The sequence below is a fragment of the Choloepus didactylus genome, chromosome 2, assembly GCF_015220235.1.
Source record: "Choloepus didactylus isolate mChoDid1 chromosome 2, mChoDid1.pri, whole genome shotgun sequence".
NCBI lineage: Eukaryota > Metazoa > Chordata > Mammalia > Pilosa > Megalonychidae > Choloepus > Choloepus didactylus.
Window position 1 is genome coordinate 101,796,950 of NC_051308.1, and position 19,520 is coordinate 101,816,469.

Here is a 19,520-nt window from a genome sequence, read left to right on the forward strand (position 1 = left end):
TGGCCAAATCCAACCATGACCTATTTTGTACAGCCATGAGCAAAGAACACTTTTTACATTTTTAAAGGGTTATAAAAACAATAAAACAGCAACAACAAGAGAAACAAAGAATATACAGTAGAGCCATACATAGTCCTGAAAGTATAAAATATTTACTATCTGGAAATTTGCAGAAAACTTTTGCTAACCTAGACTAGAGTGAACACAAGTGGGGATGGGGAAAACTGATTGGATTTAAGAAATATTTTGTAGGCAAAATCAATTAAAAATTTTTGATTTATTGAGGAAGGAGATGAGAGAGAAGGTAGCATCAAAAATTTATCCTAGATTTCCTACTTGGGCAGATGGATGGATGGCAGTTTCTTTTACTGACATGGAACACAAGGTAAGCAGGAAGTATGAGAGAACCTGCAAAACATTCACACTGCATCAGAGTTTACCTTTGTTCGATTTCACTAAAGTCAATTCAGTAGCTTTTTATACAGATGAGCAAATTGCCATCACTGTCTTCTAAGTTACTTTATAACCTTGTATCAGGAAGAAATTACAAGTAAAGTGATGCCAGAAGAGTGTCACAAGAGAAGTACGAAATGATAAGGGGGTTCAAAGGAAAGGGTAAGAAAGAGAGAGACTGAGATTGTACCCAATTTGAAGAAGCAAGAACAATTTTATAGAAAATGTGTCTTTTGAAGTAGGCTTTGAAATATGACTAGGATTTTAAGAACTACAGCATAATTTGAATTAATTCCCTGGGCCTCTTTGGTGCCACTGTCACATTCCCACAGAAAATCAAGCAAAACATTAAAAATTGATTCCAAGCTTAAACGTGATCCAATTCATAATCAACCGCTAACATATTAAATTCCTCCTTCCTCTCCTATTATTTGTCTTTCAGTATCTTCAACAGCTTTGGACATTTCTTCTCTTTCACTCACACCTTCTCCCAGAAACTCAGTTGTCTTATTAGCCTTGTTTTTTTCTTCCTTACTCTTTCTGGCTGAGTCCCCTGTTATGTGGTTGGGCCTTCTGAACCTGAGAATTACAATGGCTAACACAGAACTCGTCTCAAATGCTAGCATTTGGGGAAGGGGCAGATGGGATGGGTCACCTGTAAAAATCATTGTCCCTGTCCCAAGAAAATAGAGTAGGCAGCATGGAGATCTGTGTTCTAGGAAGACGAATTGGAAGCTGGGTGGTTATAGAACGGACAGAGAAAGAGTGACAGTATGTCTCAGGACACTCTGCATTGTTTTGTCCTATAAGGTCTCAACAGATACTATAATGATGGGTGTAGGGACTGTACTATTTGGATATAGGAGAGAACAGGACAAGTATATTTATTGAATTGGTGTAAAGTCTAAGAAACCATTGCTTAACACAAAGTTCTGAAGATATCTTCCTGTTTTCTACTAGCAGTTTTACAGTTTTGGTTCTTATATTTACATCTTTGATCCATTTTGAGTTATTTTTTGTAGATGGTATGAGATCCAGGTCCCCCTTCATTCTTTCGCATATGGGGATTTCCAGTTTTCCCAGCCCCATTTGTTAAAGAGACTGTACTTTTCCCACTGAGTGTACTTGGTACCTGTGTCAAAATCAATTGGCCATAAATGTGAGAGTTTATTTCTGAACTCTCATTTTAATTCCACTGGCCTATCTTTCTGTCCTTGTGCCAGTAAAATGCTGTTTTGATTACAGTAGTCTGCAATAAGTTTTAAAATCAGAAGCATAGGTCTTCCAACTTCATTCTTCTTTTTCAAGACAGCTTTTACTTCAGGGTCCCTTACCCTTCCATATAAATTTGATAATTTGCTTTTATATTTCTTCAAAGAAGGCTATTAGAATTTTGACTGGGATTACATTGAATTTGCAAATTGCTTTATAGAATTTACATCTTGACAACATTTTGTCTTTTAATTGATGAACACTGAATGCCCTTCCTTTATTTAGGTCTGATCTTCTTTGATTTCTTTTAGAAATGTTTCAAAGTTTTATGTGTATAAATCCTTTACACCCTTGGTTAAATGTATTCCTACATATTTGATTCTTTTAGTTGCTATTGTAAATAGAGTTTTTTTTCTTGATTTCCTCTTCAGAATGCTTATTATTAGTGTATATAAACACTACTGATTTTTGCATGATGATCTGATACCTCACCACTTTTCTGAATTTATTTATTATCTCTAGTAGCTTTTGTTGTGGATTTCAAAGAATAATCTATATATAAAATCATGACATCAGACGCAAATAATCTTAAATTCATTTTCAGATAAGCAAACTGAGGTTCAAAGGCATAAAGTTAGGGAATTATTGAAGGACACTGTGGTGCTTTGAAGCTGTATGTACCCCAGAAATACATGGTCTTAAATTTAATCTATTCCTGTGGGTGTGAACCAATTGTAAGTGGGATCTTTTGATGAGGTTACTTCAATTCAAGTGTGGCCCAGCCCATTCAAGATGGGCCTTAATCCTGGAGTCCTTTATGAGTAGAATGAAATTCACATCCACAGAGGGAGAAGCCAGAAGCTAAACATCAACAGAATCTGGAAGAGAAGGAATAAACCAGGAGACTCTGCCATGTGCCTTGCCATGTGACAAGAATCACCAGCAGCCGGCCCTGGAACGCGACAGTCTTTGGGGAGAAAGCATCACCTTGATGATGCCTCGATTTGGACTTGCTTTTAGCCTCAGAACTGTAAGCTAATAAATTCCTATTGTTTAAGCAGAACCACTGCATTGCTATTTGCTTGAGCAGCCAAGGAAACTAAACTAGTCATGATCTATCTGGTAAGACCAGGTCCAGCTCCTCTGACTCCAATTTCAGTGTCTTCCTGATAAATCACAACTGCTCTCTGAAGTGTGGAGTCTTTGAAGTAAGTTAAAGACACAAACAGATATGACAGGGATTTCTTGAGAATGGCCATTCAGTTTCTGTTCTACTTTACAGAATGATCAAGCAGGAAAAAGTACTAGGCTATTAGAAATTATGCCACTAGAGCATTGTTGATTAGATTTGTGGGTGATTTAATCTGCTTGGAGATGTTGCTATGGCAATGCTACTCTTATCTTCGTGGCTTTAAACAAAAATACCTCAAGGGCAGTGTAATTAGGTAAGTAGAACAATGCCTCTGTGCTTCACGCAGTCATTTTCCAATGATTACCATTTTACTGTTGTGCCTTTTGCTCACAGGTTCTGCCTAAGAGAGCAATTCTCCCTCAAGGGAAAGTGTGTGTGTGTTTATGTGTGCGTCTGTGTGTCTATATATGTATGTGTGATGTGTGGGTGTAATGGCTGAGTGTTTTGATTAGCAACTGCCCCCCAAACTCCTTTAGCAAGTGGCACCATATGGCAGACTCCCACTCAAGTGCAGATGTGACAAAAGAAGCATATGTAGGACTACAAGATACACGCACAACCTTGAACTACACTTTTCAGGGGGTCATGAGTGCACGTTATGGGAACAATGTTTGCTGGTGCCTTGCTTTATTCCTTTTAAATTAAATTTAAATGCATCTTGATGTTGCTTGTTCCAATTCCCTCTGACTCAGATTTTCATTTCTTAAGAATCCCAAAAGATCTTTTTGCTTCTCTTGCTAATATCTGGCGTCCTTACCTACCGAGTCAGGCACCACCATGACCCTCTCCACCACCACCTCCAATCCTACTCCAGAAATACAGAACTCTCTCCATGAATTGCTTATTCATCCCAGGAGAATGTTGCCAGAGAGAGTATCTAATTCCCTGGGCTTTGTCTTGTGTCTCCTCCCAACAGGATGGAGAAGATGAAAGAAATCAATTCTTATACTGAGCCCCCACTATGAGCCAGGGCTTTAATCAGGCACTTTGGGTATTATCTCAATTGGTTCTCATCATAATCCAGATGAGAAACTGCTATTCACAGAGGTTAAAAAACAAATCCTAGAACCACATAGCTAGTAAGTAGCAAATCCGGGATAGAAACTTTGCACTGGCTGAGGACAAACTCGATGTTCTTCCCAGTATACCACACTGCCTTACTTAAGAGGACTTAAATAATTAAGATGTGGAAGGGTCAATAGTTCATACCCACTATCCCGCTTTGATCTGCTGTCTGGTTATTTAACCACTGTCTCGTCCATTTAGACCAATGACTTTCAACCACAGTGATTATGCTTTCTGTGGGACGTTTGTCAATGTCTGGAATCATTTTTGGTTGTCATGACTGGGCAGATGCTACAGGCATTTAGTGGGCACAGGCCAGGGCTGCGGCTAATCATCATACGACGTACATAGCAGCCCCCACAATAAAGAATTATCTGGTCCCAAATATCAATAAAGCTGAAGTTGAGAAACCCTGATTTAGACAAACCCTATGGATCCCAGGAGCCAGGCAGTATTGCGTGTATCCTTTAACAATGGAAGTCAGTTCGCTGACTTCTACTTGGTCTTACGTCTGGTGGAAAAGTGTAGAGCACAAGTCGGTTCCTCTCTTTCATTAGAGCCCTTTGTGGGTATTAACTCAAAAGTTAAGGAATACTAGTACAGTGGACAGATGAATAAAAAAGGTTACAAAACTATATGATAATTTTGCAGTGGACACATAGAGGACGTAGTGCTTACCTAGGGAGTCAACGGAGGCTGCTTTCACAGAAATGGTGATACTCAAGCTGAGACATGAAAATAGGAAGGTCCTCTCCAGGTGAACAAGTAAAGGGGCAGTCATTCCAAGCAGAGTGGACAGTGTGTGCCATGTCTTGGGAGTGAGAAAGAGTGTAAGCTCTTTTGGGAACATGGGTAGTTCAGTGTGCCTAGAGCACAAGGGAATGGTAAGCTAAGAAGCTGGACAGTTGCTTGGTAAGAAGCTAGATAGGTGTTGGATTCTACAGGACCTGAACTGGAGCTTCAATTTTGTCTTGTAGGTGCCAGGGAGCTATTGTTTTGCTGGTTCTCAATTTCCACTTAGTTGAGGCATGATCTTCCCATCCCAGGGACCAGGTGTCATTCCCCACCCAAGAATATCTCATAAAAATTTACTGGCAAAGTCACATTTCTCTCCTGGTCTTTGGTCTCAGTTATTGAGGAAGCAACCTCTGAATCTTTGGCATTTCCTTTGATAAGAGTGACTTTTGTTCTTCATGGTGGGCCCACATCATGAAAGATAGTTCATATGCTAGTGAGACAACAGGGAGGGGCCAACAACACTGCAGTCTGAGGGTGGGGGCTGGTGATTAAGACCAGAAAGACCAACCAGGTGTTTAAGGGTTTGGGGCTTTGGGCCACCTCATATTGTCTCCACCTCCCGGACCTCTGGGAGGGGAGTAGTCTTGCAGATTGTGTTCAACCACATGGGCATTGATTCCATCAATCATGCCTATGTAAGGACATCCCATATACTCAGGACACTTGAAGCTTCCATGATTAAGGAAATGCATCACTGCTGTGCCAGGAGGGTGATGTGTTCTGATTCCATGTGGCTTCTTCTTATTTGTATCCTTTCTCTGTAAAAAAACTAAATTGTAAGTGTAGCACTTTCAGGGAGTTCTGTGAGTTCTAGCAAATTATTGAACCCAAGGGGGTGGTGGGAGCCCCTGAATTTGTCACCAGTTAGTCAGAAGTGCAGGTGGCCTGGGCCCCAGGACTTGCAACTGGTGTCTGAAGGGCAATCTTATAGGGGATTGTGCTCTTAACCTGTGGGGGCCTGGCTTGACTTCGGGTATTTAAGAGTCAGAGTTGAATTGGATTGAGTGACCCAGAAGTCCTTGCAGTTAACAACACACTTGGTGGCAGAGGCTGTGCAATTGAATTGATAGGTTTCTGACAGTCTTCTCATCAGGACACTTATAAAAGGACATTCCGTCTTCATTTTTATATCTGTGTTTCTATCTGCGAAATTGGATGAATAAAACCTACTGCGCAAGGTTTTGGAGGAATCAAAGGAAATTATGCCTGGGACAGCTCATCTAAGGCGGCATTTCACTCACAAAGCTGAGTCTCATAGGATAAATTGTGGCTCTCTGCAAGACTATCTGCCAGGCTTTCTGCAGCCACATGAAATGTGCTGCCAAGTATTTTTCCCTAAAGATGTGGTCCCACAGGGGAAGCTAGAAGCAGATGTTTACATCACCATTATCCAAAACACCACAGCTGTGTTGTCACTATGTAGGAGTCTGTAGAGTTTAGGTGTTGTCTTGTTCTGTTGGTTTTCTGTTTGGGTTTCCAAAGCTGAAGGCTAAATGCAAATATTGCCCTCAGGAATATCCTGTGCATTGGCTCCCTGCCTCATGTGACTCTGGCTGGTCAGAGTGCAGTGCCAGGGCTGAGGAGACAGGAAGACACATTGGAAAGGACACTGGAGTAGAACTTGTGCTGTCTTTTTGGAGCTGCTGTTAATATTCTGTGTGACATTTAACAGGTCAACTTCCTCTTCTAGGCCTCAATTTTCCTATCTAACAAATAGTGATAATAAGGCTTCTCCATACTTACTGTTGAAGACCATGGTACCGAATTGACTCATTAATGTTCAGCTTCTCTTGTGCTAACCTAGAACTTGATAGTAGTTAATACATTTGTATTCATCTGTTTTCCTAAATGTACTCCTGCATCATTTATTCCATTTATTCCTCTCATCACTTATTCACTTTCTCAAGGGAAAATGACATCTTACATTACAAAAATGATCTGGACCATGAGGCATGTTCCCCCATACATTTCAGCATATATGGTCTTTCCTTTGGTTTTTCCAGAGTTCTCCTCAATCCTCAGAACTTGACCCCAACCATATAAGAATGTCTCAATGCCAAGTGCCTGTAAGAAAAGTAAAATATGCTTAGAAATAGCAAAGCAACATTAAATCTTCATCCATTCAGATTGCTGACATGTATCACAAGGCTGTGCTCAAGGCTGTGCTCCTCATAATTTAAATGCCTACAAGGCTGCATATGAAACATGAAACCTCCATTTGCCCACTTAAAGTTAAAGGCACACACATGGGGAAATTTGGGCAAAATTAAGAGTTCACGTTTGTCTTCAATTCTCTCCTCCGTACTCTTTAGATATTCCGACTTCTTCTCTTTAACCTATAGTCCTGTGAAAATAAGAAAAGTATTTGATGTTATATATTCAATGAAAAAAATCTACCAAGTACTTACCATGTGCTAGGTACTGGGATTACAAAGACCAATAAAATACCTTATCCAAATTAAGGAGAGCACAGTCTAGTTTGGTCAAAGAGTCAAGCAACGTAAGAAGATGCCATGATGTGCATATACCAGTTTGGCAGCAGTAGAGTTGGTGACACAGATGGTTGTCAGTCACTTGCTTCCAAGAATGTAATCCTTGAACTGAATTCTGAAAGACAATCATATGTTTTCAAGGGTATAACATGAGTAGGAGATGTTTCAGACAAAGAGAACAACCTACAGAAAGGCAGCAGAATGCATTATGCTGTCCCTGCATTCAGGGATCAGCAAACTGTTTAGATCATGGATTAAGGTGGGAGTAGAGAAGCAGATAATCTCTAGGGCTAGGCCAAATTCAAATGACCAGACTAAAGAACATGAACTTTTTCCTGTTAGTGCTAAGAGGCTGTTGAAGAATTTGAATCTTGGGAGTGACGTGGTCAGATTTGTGTTTTAGAAAGGTACCTCTGGTAGAATAGTGGAGGAATAAGAGTCAAAGCCAGAAAACCAGTAAAAAGATGACATGTATCTGAACTCAGTCTTTAGCAGTGGATGAGTAAGAGAGGAGGTAGTAGTATAAGGAATTAACAACCAACCACAAAGCTTTGAGTGAAAAGTAGAGGTCATGGGAAGGAACACTGGGGAAGTAGGTTTGTGTTGCAGAAAGCCTTGTCCCTTGAGTAGGACAACATTTGGCTGGAGGAGTGGGGTGGCACAGTGTTTTACACTTTCTTCCTTTTTTCTGAATATCACTAAAATTTGATTTTAAAATTTATGCCTTTAATAATATCCTAAGGGAACCATGAATGATGAAAAAAGAGCCATTCAAACCATATGATAATTTCACTTTGAGTCAAATCCAGACTGAGATGCTCATAAGACTTTGAAATTTGGGAGAGAAACCAGGAGGGGAAATATTGATCTATGTAATATGGAAATTATTTTCCTTTTTTCATTTCCTTCCCATGTTCTTTGAGTCTCCACTTTTCTAAATCCTTGTCCTTTTATTAAACCCAGATAAAGCTCCATTTATTCCATGGACTTTCTCTTAAATACTCCTGTACACACTGATCTTTGCCATTCTCTAAATTCAATTGTACTTATAATCAATAATATAGCAAAAGGCATAATTATCATTGCATTATATTGAGTATGCCAGTTCTGATTTTTAAGTAAATCAGATTTTTAAAGTAAATCTTTGGCAACAGAACCAACCCCTAACATTTACTTTCAGGGCTAAGGCCAAAAATACAAATGGGAGCCCACTTACTGTATGTCTTAATTAGTCTGCGGTTCACAGACTCCTAGGGGCCCTTGAGCCCATTTTAACTGTTGACATTTGAACTGACACTGTGAAAGAATGTTGTGTAAAACTGCTGGCTGCTTGGTATGAATCCAGGCAGCAAACTGTCCTTGTCATCATTATATTTTTCATTGCCCCATACTTACACAGAAAAAAAAAAAAAGCTGGTTTCTCTTTAGAATGTCCTTGATGAAACAGTAAAGAATAGCATTATTAATTTTATAAAATCTTAACCTTTGAGTTCATGTCTTTTAAATATCCTATAAGATGAAATAGGAACTTTGCACGAAGCACTTCTGCTGTATACTGAAATAACAATGGTTGTCTCAAGGAAAAGCACTTATGCAACTGAGTCTGGACTAGCCACTTTTTTCCCCATAAAACATGGTGTTTGCCTGAAAGAATGACTGACAGACCAAGTAGTAATTCAACTTGGATATTGGGTAGACATTTTCTCATAAATGAGCTAACTGAACCGATTACTTAAAGAGGAACAATTGACAGTATTTGTTGCCAATGATAAAATTGGAACTTTCAAGTAAAAATTAAAATTTCAGAAAACTTGTGTGGCTTCAGAAAGCTTGATGGCTTCCCAATACCAAAAGATTTTTCTGATGAGATTAGTGGTGATACGAAAGGATTTTTTAAAATATTGTATAATGGAAAACAGCAATGTCTGGAAGATCTGCATAGTTCAGTGAACCGATATTTTCCAAATGTCTAATGCGTGATGTTACAAAATCAAACATGGGTCAAACATCCATTCAAAGTGCATGACCGAATAATGGACTTAAATGTAACAAAGTGCAAAAATTTATTTGAGATGGTTTCATATTCCACTTTGAAAAAAATCTAAGAAATTATCACTTGTCAAGTTTTGGTGTTGAATCAAAGAAGAATATCCACAATTACTTGAAAGTGTCATAAAAATATCCCCTCCTTTTCCAACAACCTATCTGTATAAAGCCAGATTTTCATCCATTAAGACCACATATCACAACAGATTGAATGTTGAAGCAGATATGAAATCCATTCCTTTTGTAAATCAGGCAATGAAAAGATTTGCAAAAAGGTAAAACAATGACAGTCTGACAGTCTTCTCCCTAATTTTATATTTTGGAAAATATTTTTTACATAAAAATATGTTATTTATATTAACAGCAATGATATTTATTGCTATTTTATATGAATTAATAAGTAAATTTTTTTAAAAATTTAGTTTTAGTGTCCAATGTGATACATAACAATAGACATTACTCTCATAAACCACAGTTCTTTGGGAAGTTTTCAATAATTTTTAAGAGTGTAAAGAGGTCCCCTGGCCAAAAACCTTTGAGAACTGTTGGTCTAAATATTTACATTTATAAATCAAGCTAACAAACTGTTACATAAGACATGTTCTGTCTTCCCATCTTGACAATTCAGGGTTACTTTAGAATTCTTGGACTGCTCAGAAAATTGCAATGGAATATGAGAGTGTAGAAAGAGCCAGCCCTCCATCCCCACCCTGAAGCCCATCCTCTTTCTCTTCTCCAGGAACCACAAGGGGCCTTAAGAGTGGGCAGGTGAACAACCGGCTAGGACGTCCAGGTAGATATCCTCCTGCTGCAAAACCTGCCTCTTGGCCACCCCTTGGGTCTAGGGTGTACACTCCTACGGGAGGATCCACTCTCCGAAGGATGGGCCCTTTGATGAGACCCAAATAGGTCCTGGAGTCAGGCTTGGGGCCATTAGGGTAGGGAATCCCGGGTTCCAGGTACTCGTGGCCTGGTCTAAATAGAAGTGAGAGAGCACAGACCCCAGGTGAGCACTTCCTCTCTGCCTGGCAGACTGGACTTCTCTCCCCTGGAGAGTAGCGTGGCCAGAGAAAAGCTACAGTGAAGCCTTCTGAGCTGCAGGATCTCTTTCCCCTTTTGCCAGTCCTCTTTGACAAATCACATATCCTCCCTGAACCTTGGTTTTCTCTCTGCAAACTGAGACAGTTGGATAAGATGATGTAGCACCGACCTCCTAGAACTGTCTTTTGTTCCTACCATGCAGCGCCCAGCAATAATAAATAATTGCGGAGTAATCAAAAATAGTTTGAAAAGCATAAAACACTCTAAAAATTTGAGGATACATTAAATGAGGTTAATAGAAGGTAAACCGAAATGGAAAGACCCTAAAGCAACACTGTCCAGAGCATCATGTGTACACTGGTATTTCCTACGTTTTTACTGGTCTTAAACTCCAAATATTGATGAGAAAAAGTTTAGCAATTCTTCCTCCCCCAAATTTTCTATCAGTCCTCTGTTTACTTGAAACTGATGAAGTCTTGTAAAAGAAAGTAAAGGGGTACAAATGTGCTATCTGAAGTACAATAAAATATGATTAACTTCACTCAACCTTTATTAATTTTTCTCTGAAGGCTGTTGCTGCTTCAGCTAATGGCCAGGTATGAGAAAAATAATTTAGTTGCATCTAAGTAAAATATCTCCACCTCGGGAAATAACCTTCCCTGAATTCTCCCTCTAACTCACTCACCCAAATCAAAGGTAAACTCTCTTTCATCTGTGTATCCATAATACATTACATTTCTGTTAATAGTATAAATCAAATTTTTCTCTGTAATAGTTATTCTTATATGTCCTTTTCATCATCAGATTATCAAATTATTTAGGACAGTAACTGTGTTGTCATGATTTCTGTTCTTTATGATGAGTTAGAATGCAACGTGTTTATTGGATTGAATCATCCATATAATTTCCACTGATTGCAATTCTGAAATATGTGTGAAAAAAAATGGTGAGGATGTTGTTGCTTATTAAATTATCTCAAATAATTACTCTTGGAAATAGTCCCACCTTGTCCACTTGGCAAATATCTATTCATCATTCAAGACTTAGTTCAAGGATCACTTCTCTAGATACAGTAAACCACATTCTCCTTTGTGCATTTCATGTTCAAGTAGTTCTGGATTGCCTAACACATCACTCCTCTCTCAGCAGCCTTTTGGAAGAAATTTTTGAGTTGCTATAATTTAAAGATAAATATTCCTAGAAAGATGGCTTTATCAACTGTTTAAAAAGAGGAAAAAGAGTTCAGACTTCAATTAGAGATATGAATGAAGCAGATCTAGTTAGGACTAAGGCAAATCAGGTCAAAGGGTAAAGGACAATATTGGCTGTATTTTTAAACTTCAACTTCTGTGTGAGACCAAGGGAAGAGATGTTGATTTGGTGCAGGGTCTATATTTTATGCAGCACACTAAATAATTTAACTTGTCTGGTCAGTTTATTCAAATACCATAATTACATAGAACTTTGAATAGGAAGTGAGATTTGCTAGCTTTGTACAGGTTAGTGTGAAATACCAACATGTCCCAAAGTAATTCAGGCAGAGAACAAAAATATATATGCAGGACCCCCCTTAGGAACAGGGGAAAATTGCAGAAATGTTGGACTTCCCTACCAGGGTTACTACTGATGTTCTCACAAACATTGAGGACTAACAATTTAGTAGGTTAAGCCCTTGGGGCTTGCCCTTATGAAGCTTCTTAGTGCAATGGAGAGGCTAAGCCTACTTATAATTGTGCCTAAGAGTCTACCCCATAGAACCTCTTTGTTGCTCAGATGTGGCCTCTCTTTCTAAGCCAACTCAGCAGGTAAACTCACTGCCCTCCCTCCTACGTGGGACATGACTCCCAGGGGTGTAAATCTCCCTGGCAATGCGGGACATGACTCCCAGAGATGAGCCTGGACCCAGAATTGTGGGATTGAGAAAGTCTTCTTGACCAAAAGGAAGATGCAAAATGAAACAAAATAAAGTTTCAATGGCTGAGAGATTTCAAATGGAGTTGAGAGGTCACTCTGGAGGGCATTCTTATGCACCATATAGATATCTTTTTAGTTTTTAGTTTATTGGAATAGCTAGAAGGAAATATGAGACACTGTCAAACTGCAACCCAGTAGCCTTGATTCTTGAAGATTATTGTATAACCATGTAGTTTACATGGTATGACTGTGTGATTGTGAAAACCTTGTGGCTCACCCTCCCTTTATCCGGTGTATGGACAGAAGAGTAGAAAAACAGGGACAAAAACTAAATGAAAAATAGGTGCTCTTTTTACTTTTATTTTATTTTATTTTATTTTGAAGTAAGGAAAATTTTCAAAAAGTGATTCTGGCAATGAATGCACAACTATATGATGGTACTGTGAATAATTGATTGAACACTGTGGATGATTGTAGGAATTATGACTATATCTCAAAAAACTTTATTTTTTTTTCAAATAAAGATGGCTTTATAACAGCCTTTTGCAGCCTGTGTTCTACAGAATATAGTCCTTTGAGATGTTCCATAAAAAGCATAATGATAGCCAAGTTAGATGTGTAAATACTGAATGTTGTATCTCTCTCCTGGATATTTACCACAGGGAATAGTATTGTGAGAAGTCTTGCAGGTGGGAAGACTTCAAATTTCTTTGACCAGGGTTTCTAACTCTTTTGGCCAAGGAGCGTTTTTCCTTTTCTCCCTTCCTTCCTTCCTTCCTTCCTTTCTTTTCTCTCTCTCTCTCCTCCCTCCCTCCCTTCCCCCTCCCATCCCCCTCCCATCCCCCTTCCTTCCTTCCTTCTTTCCTTTCTTTATTCCTCCCTCTCCCTTTCCCTCTCCCTCTTCCTCTCTCTCTCTTTCTTCACTTTATGCCTATTAACATACCAGGAAACTCTAGCTCTATGAAAAACACTCTGGGAAATCTACTCTAAGGATAGGAGAAGAATCAACATTTGCTGCTAATGGATCTACAGTATCTCCTATTCCTACATCATAACCCAATAGCAATAATAGGACTGAATCTGGTTTCTTTTCAAGGAATTTGGTGGGTGACTCTTTCAGTTTCCTGGCTGATAAAACAAATATCATACAAAGGGAATTTATTGGCTTGTGGTTTCAGAGGCTGGAAGACTTGTTTCCTCCTGAGGTTGGTATCTTTTGGCTGACTGGCAATCTTTGTGGTTCCTTGTCTTCTCTGTCACATGGCAAAGCACATGGTAGCATCTTTTCCTTTTGTCTTCTGGGTTCATTGACTTCCAGCTTCTGGTTTCTACCATGGTTTTCTCTCTGTGTGGCCTTCTCTATTAGGCCTCTAGTAATAGAATTATGACCCATTCTGATTCAATTAGGCCACACCTTAGCTGAAGTAACCTCATCAAGAGGTCCTATTTATAACGAATTCACTGGCCTTCTAATTCCTATGGGGCTACTTTTGGGTTCTATGGGAGCTTGAATTATTTGCCCAAATTTAGACAAGTTCTTAATTTTAATCCACATTCCTGTAATTTGTGAGCCCATTATAAAAAAGATCTCTTGAAGATGTTATTTTAAATTAAGGTGTGGCCCAACCAAATGAGGCTGTGTCTTAATCCAAATTACTTGAGGCATTTTAAAGAGAAAGAAACCAGAAGCCAGAGTCAGAGAAAGCCAGGGGGAGGAGCTGGAATCTGGGAGTCAATGGAACCTAGAAGAGAAAGGAAACGACATTGCTATGTAACCCAAGGTAGGGACACAAGCCAAGAAATCCCAAGGATCATCAGCAGCTAATACCAGAATGTTACAAACTTTGGGAGAAATCACAGCCTTGCCGACATCTCAATTTGGGATTTCTCCTAGCCTCACAACTATGAGCCAATAAATTTCCATTGTTTAGATCTACCCATTGGGTGGTATTTTTCATAGCAGGTGGAAAATTATGACAGGTTCCTTGCTGCTTTTCGTATGGAGGATGTCAGTTTTGAGGATACCAATTTTACTTACCTCTTATTCTTTTACTGCCACATTTAATGTCTGTTTAATCACTAGCAAAATCCTACTGTTACCTTTAGAGTCAGGCAAACCCAGGTTCAAATCTCAGCTCTTCAACTGGCATTTGCCATCTGTTCTAGTTTGCTAATGCTGCCAGAATGCACAACACCAGAAATGGATTGGCTTTTATAAAAAGGGTTTTATTTGGTTACATAATTACAGTCTTAAGGCATAACGTGTCCAAGGTAAGGCATCACCAATCGGGTTCCTTCACTGGAGGATGGCCAATGGTGTCTGGAAAACCTCTGTTAGCTGGGAAGGCACATGGCTGACATATGCTCCAAGTTCTGGTTTCAAAGTGGCTTTCTCCCAGAACATTCCTCTCTAGGCTGCAGTTCCTCAAAAATGTCACTCTTAGTTGCTCTTGGGGTGTTTGTCCTCTCTTAGCTTCTCTGGAGCAAGAGTCTGCTTTCAACAGCCATCTTCAAACTATCTTTCATCTGCAGCTACTCTCTCAGCTTCTGTGCATTCTTCAAAGTGTCCCTCTTGGCTGTAGCAAGCTCGCTCCTTCTGTCTGAGCTTATATAGTGTGCCAGTAAACTAATTAAGGCCCATGCTGAATGGGCGGGGCCATACCTCCATGGAAATTATCCAGAGTTATCACCCACAGTTTGGTGGGGTGCATTTCCATGGAAACAACCTAATTCAAACGTTCCAACTTAATCCCCACTAATATGTTTGCCTCACAAGACTGCATCAAAGAACATGGCTTTTTCTGGGGGACACAATATATATAAATGGGTACACCATGTGACTTTTACAAATCATATAACCTGTCAGAACCTTGGCTCTCTCACCAAAAATTAAGCATATTGCTTACCTGCAAGACTTGTTATGAGGCTGCAGATCACGTACATAAGTACCGTGTCTAGCTCCTGGCACACTGTAAATGCTCAGGAGCTATTCATCACTTTCCTCATCTTTATTTCTTGAGTGGTCCTAGACATTATGAGAGCCGGTAGCCTCTTATAACATATGTTACTAGTTGATATTAAAATCTCTTCAAGACCAGTTGGTGACAACTGTGCCATCTCCATTGGTAGTTAAAACAAGGTGAACCATCTGAGGAGTATTTACTACAGAGACAAGGAAAGTGAGTACCCCCCCAGCCTGATGTCATACAGGAGTCATCTGGCCTATGTCTCCAGCTGAGGTAAAAAGGAATCATACTTCCTAACAGTCATAAAAGCTGCCATTTACTGAACACTGACAAGGTACAGTCACTCTTCCAAGAAATTTAGGTACATTATCTCTAACTCTCACAACAATATAGGTATTATTATTCCCATCTTACAGATGTGGCAATGACAGCTCAGATGTTAGGTAACTTTTCCAACCATAAATTGCAGTAAGCATCATTGCACATATATTTCCACACACCTGAGCAAAAGCACCTAAGAATGGAATTGGGGGCCAAAGTCTATGGTCATTTGAAATTTTGATAAACTCTGCCAAATTGCCCTCCAAAAACAGTTGCACAAAATTGCCACTCCTCAATAATGAAAGAGTATGACTTTTCCTTTGCCGAAACTGTTTATTACCTACTTTTAAAATTTTGTCAATCTGAGGATAAAAATGACATCCTATCAAGGGTGTTTAAAATTTATATTTCTTGAATTATGAGGTTGAATAATTTTTTATATGTCTACTGGACACTGAGAGTCCTTTTTCTTTTAACTACCTGTTGTATCATTTTCTTTTGAGTTTGTGTTTTTCTTTGGCTGTTTGTCAAGGACAACTTTTTTAAGTATTTGGCAAATATTTTTGTTAATTTAAAACAAACTTAGTTTCCATAAACTGGAAAAGAGTTCATAATTTATGGTATATCCAATACAACAGTATATTATCCTAGTGTTATTAAAAAGTAAAAGACATATCTATATGCTGTGGTTTGGAAAGATGACCAAGATGTATTTATAAATGAAGGGAAAAGTGGCAGATTATTTGTATGCTAGACTCCACACTAAAGCACTCATTTATACACTTATACGTGTTTGTGAATTCATGGACAATAACAAGAACCTTGGTGTGGCTTCTATTGGATACAAATGGTGTTGTAGGAAGGGATGACTTTTACTTTCTCACAAGATGAACATCTATTACTTTTATAATAATAATTATTAATAGTAACTTTTAAAGATTGGATTTAAAAGTAGCTTGCACAAACCAAGTTATCAACAGATGAATGGATAAATGTGGTGTATACATACACACATGCACATACACACAATGGAATACTATTCAGCCATATGAAAGAATGACATTTTGGTACATGCTACAACATGGATGAATCTTGAAGACATCATGTTGAGTGAAACAAGCCAGACACAAAAGTACAAATATTCTATGATTTCACTTACATGAAATGCCTAGAATAAGTAAATACATAAAGACAGAGCATGGGTTATAGGTTACCATGGAATTGTTGCTTGATGTGTACAGAGTTTCTATTTGAAGTGATAAAAATGTTTTGGTAATGGATGGTGGTATTGGCAGCACAATACTGTGAATGCAGTTAAAATCACTGAATTGTACACATAATGGTAGTTAAAATGAGAAATTTTGTGTTGTATATATATTACCACTATAATAATAATAAAAAAAAAAAACATATAACAGTACAACACAAAAAGTGATTCCTAATATAAACTATGGTCTTTACTTACTAATAATATATTAATATTGGTTCATCAATTGAAACAAATATACCATACTAAAGTAAGATGTTAATAATTGGGGAAACTGGGGGTGGGGGGGTGGGATGTCAATGGCAACTCTCTGTACCTTCTGTGAAATTCTTCTGTAAACCTAAAACTTCACTAAAAATAAAGTTTATTACTTTAAAAAAAGTAATTTTCTTTTTTAATGCAATTTTATTGAGATATATTCACACACCAAATAATCCATCCAAAGTATACAATCAATGGCTCACAGTATCATCATATAGTTGTACATTCATCACCACAATCAATTTTAGAACATTTTCATTACTCCAAAATAAAGAAAAAAATCAAATAAAAAAGAACACCCAAAACAGCCCATGCCCATTATACCCCCCACCCCCATTATTTATTTATTGTCTTTATTTATTACTCATCTGCCCGTACACTGGGTAAAGGGAACATCAGTCACAGGGTTTTCACAGTCATACAGTCACATGGGCACACAAAAAAAGCTATATAGTTATAGGTTCATCATCAAGAATCAAGTCTACTGAAGCCATTTGCTTTTTAGGTGGCACAATAACAGGTCAGTAAGGCGGCATCTGCTACACCATGCTGCACCTGAGCAGAAAAGCTTATGTGTAGCACATGGAAGTTTCCAAGGGCGGACTCATCTTGATGCCTTCCTTGCTTTCAGTCAAACAAAGGGAAATGTCTGTGAGAGGTGGGGAAGAGGCCTGGGAAGGAGGTAGGTGGCCAAGAAAATATTTGAGAATGCACCATCATAAGCGATGAGGTCACAGGCTGCTTTCTCTCACTGATGATAATACCAGTTCTCATTAACTTACAAAGCATTTACGAGTTAATGCATATATGCATTTCAGAAACTGCATTTCTAATGCTGAAGGCAACATACTTTCTTGCAAGAAAAGGTGAAAGGATAGGACAGGAAAGGGGAAATTCTCCAAGAAAGAAGAAATGAGGATAGTTCTGGGAGCAGAGGTGAATGGATGATGAGCTGATGATTCAGCAGCAAATCACTCTGGGAGATTGTCCCACCCACCACCAGAGGCTGATTATTTTGCAAGATACTAGAGGGGCAAGTGAACCAATTGTGCTCCTCAGGAGGTAGAGGTATAAAGTCCTGCACCTCATAGACTTTTCTTCTAAAGAATTCCTAATACCAGTGGGTAGAGATATACCTCCTACAAATTGGGGGAATATATGAAATCTCATATTTTCCTAAAAAATCCTTGTGAATTTTTAATCCTATCTTTAGTTCAACTGTGTTGGTTATAATATAAAAATAGTTTTTACTCTCATATTTTCAATTATACCTGTTAACTAGGAAAATGTGTTGTGTATATATCCTAGAACAGGGGTAATGCTGTTTGGAAAGAACAGGGGTTTTGGACCAAGCATATTTGGCTTTGATCTGGTTGCCAGGTATCCTTTGGCATGTTATTTAGTCTCTGAGCTACAACTTCTTTGTCTGTAGAAGGAAAATAGTAATTCCAATCTCTCTAGGACACTGTGAGAATTAAAAGAAAAGTGAGAAAATTTATTCCAGTGCTTTTCATATGATGGGTGTTCATTAAAATATTAAATTTCTCCCTTTAAAGCTCTTTTAAAATTTCAAAAGATGTCAGTATGTATTGGGTCATTTGTCAGTTAAAGTTAGTTCCATTTGCATATTTAGTAAAATAACAGTGGCTAAAACAAGATAAAAGTTTAATTTTTCTCTCATATGATAGAACCCTAGAGATTGGCAGTCCAGGAAAAGTATGGAGAAAAGAACCCCAGATTTCTTTTGTCTGTTTAGTCTCCCATCTTTGGCACATGACTTTCATGCTCAAGTTTGCCTCATGGTCCATGATACTGGCTGCAGCTACAACAACGAAATCTAAGTTCAAGGTAGAACAAAGGAAGGTGGGAGCAAAAGGGGGGACCTCCCAGAGGAATGATGCTTCTTCAAAAAGCATTCCTGAAGGGCCACCAATGGCCAACCAATATTTAAGGAAGACTCAGACACATAATTTCTTAGCGTGGTACAATACTGTCCTGTTAGGAAGGATGAAGGAGAGAATCAATACTGAAGTGATCCATACCAAAATGGATTCACTGAGAATCGATACTGTAACAGGCAATCAGCAGTCTCTGACACAGTAAATACCATGATAGACTAAAAGCTAACACTTACTGAGTGGTTACTGTTAAAGTAAGCACCACAACCCCTTGATGCAGGTAGTGTCTCCTCCATTTCAGAGGTGAAGTAACAGAGGCTTAGGGAGGTTAAGTTGCTAAGTAGCAAAGCCAGGGTGTGAACTAAGGCAGGGTGACCACAGAGACTGTTCTTTTAAGGGAGCTGCATTCCAGTGCCAGGGTTGGAACTGGGGGCTCTCACGTGATTTTTAAATGTTTCCAAAGTCAGTAAGAAAATTTGAACTTTAAAAAATGAATCACTCAATAATGTGATTGAATTACTGACACCAATCTACTGTGTGTTTAGAGATGTGGGTTTTGCTAAAGCTGGCGTTTCATTCACGAACGGCTAGTCA